Raw genomic sequence first — 2,111 nt, 5'->3', positions numbered from 1 at the left:
GTGCAATCTTGGCTCACTGCAACCTCTGCCTCCCAGGTTCAAGCAATTCTCCTCAGCCACCTGAGTAGCTGGGATTACAGGCACACACCACCATGCCTGGCTAATTTTTCTATTTTTAGTAGAGACGGGGTTTCACCCTGTTGGTCAGGCTGGTCTCGAACTCCTGACCTCAGGTGATCTGCCCACCTTAGCTTCCCACAGTGCTGCAATTACAGGTGTGAGTTAATACGCCCGGACTCTGAGAATCTTAAGTGAGGTGCCTAATGCCTAAGAATAAGTTGCAAGGCCGAGGCGGTCAGATCACCTAAGGTCAGGAGTTCAAGACTAACTATTTTTGGGAGGCTGAGGCAGGAGGATGGCTTGAACTTGGGAGGTAGAGGTTGCAGTGAGCTGAGATCATGCCACTGCACTCCAGCCTAGGCGACAGAGTGAAACTCTGTCTCAGGAAAAAAAAAAAAAAGTTGCAAATGCAGCTTTCAAATCCCCATCTCTCTGATTCCAAAATTCTTTTCATTATACCTTTCTTTGTTTTTTTTCTTTTTTCTTTTTTTAGATGGATTCTCACTCCATCGGCCAGGCTGGAGTGTCATGGCATAATCTCGGCTCACTGCAACCTCCAACTCCCAGGTTCAAGCAATTCTCCCACCTCAGCCTCCCAAGTAGCTGTGATTATAGGCACCCGCTACCGCGCCCGGCTAATTTTTTTTTTTGTATTTTTAGTAGAGACAGAGTTTCACCATGTTGGCCAGGCTGGTCTCGAACTCCTGACCTCAGGTGATCCGCCAGACTTGGCCTCTCAAAGTGCTGGGATTACAGGTGTGAGCCACCGTGCCTGGCCATTACACTTTTCTTTTCCTTTTTCTTTTTTTTTTTTTTGGAGGAGTTTCGCTCTTGTTGCCCAGGCTGGAGTGCAGTGGCGTTGCGTGATCTCAGTTCACCACAACCTCCGCCTTCTGGGTTCAAGCAATTATCCTGCCTCAGCCTCCCAAGTAGCTGGGATTACAGGCATGTGCCACCACACTCGGGTAATTTTTTTTGTATTTTTAGTAGACATGGGGGGACGGGGGTTTCTCTGAAACCCCCTTGGTCAGGCTGGTACTGAACTCCCGACCTTAGGTGATCTGCCCACCTCAGCCTCCCAAAGTGCTGGGATTACAAGCGTGAGCCACCACACCCAGTCCCTACACCTGTCTTAAATGACTCTAAGAATGTTTATTTACAGTCCTCATTTTTTAGCAACTTTAGAATTACTCATTTTTACACATGCACTGTTCATTCATGTATACAACCACACATAATGAAAACTTATTTTTTCCAGAGATAGTGTTTTTCTAGGATCTGGACATTAGCTGAACTCTTTATGCCTTTATGGTCTGGATGCAGTGGCTCACACCTGTGATCCTAGCACTTTTGGAGGCTGAGGCAGGCAGATCACTTGATGTCAGGAGTTCGAGACCAGCCTGGCAAAACATGGTGAAACCCCACCTCTATTAAAATAAAAAAACTATAAAAATTAACCTGGCGCGGTGGTGTGTGCCTGTAATCCTAGCTACTTGGGAGGCTGAGGTGGGAGAATCGCTTGAACTTGGGAGACAGAGGTTGCAGTGAGCCCAGATAGTGCCACTGCACTCCACCTTGGGCAGCAGAGCCAGATTCTATCTCAAAAACAACAACAACAACAACAACAAAATGCCTTTCTAGACTTTGTAGTCTAGCCTGGGAACTGTATCAGTGAACAAATGACTATAAGGTGATAAGTATTGTGTTGGGGATATTTACAAAGAGCTATCAAAACTAACATGAAACAATCACTTCCTCAGCTGTGCCTGGATATGCTAGGTTTTTTTGTTTGTTTGTTTTGTTTTTTGAGATGGAGTCTTGTTCTGTTGCCCAGGTTGGAGTGCAGTGGCGCAATCTCGGCTCATTGCAACCTCCGCCTCTAGAGTTCAAGCAATTCTCCTGCCTCAGCCTCCTGTGTAGCTGAGATTACAGGTGCATGCCAACACACCTGGCTAATTTCTGTATTTTTAGTAGAGACGGGGTTTCTCCATGTTGGTCAGGCTGGTCTTGAACTCCTGACCTTGTGATCCATCTGCCTCAGTCTCCCAAAG

General features: G+C 46.7%; 1 long non-coding RNA gene across 1 annotated transcript; it reads left to right on the top strand.

Moving 5' to 3' along the window:
* Window positions 1-729: 729 nt before the first annotated feature.
* Window positions 730-1,362, top strand: LOC111524927. Its single transcript, XR_002725913.1, has 2 exons — window positions 730-774; window positions 1,117-1,362. It is a non-coding gene; the product is annotated as an uncharacterized LOC111524927 (long non-coding RNA).
* The last annotated feature ends 749 nt before the right edge of the window (window positions 1,363-2,111 follow it).

This window comes from Piliocolobus tephrosceles, chromosome 3 (assembly GCF_002776525.5).
Source record: "Piliocolobus tephrosceles isolate RC106 chromosome 3, ASM277652v3, whole genome shotgun sequence".
NCBI lineage: Eukaryota > Metazoa > Chordata > Mammalia > Primates > Cercopithecidae > Piliocolobus > Piliocolobus tephrosceles.
Note: the sequence above shows the minus strand (reverse complement) of the source record. Positions and strands in the feature narration are given on the sequence as shown.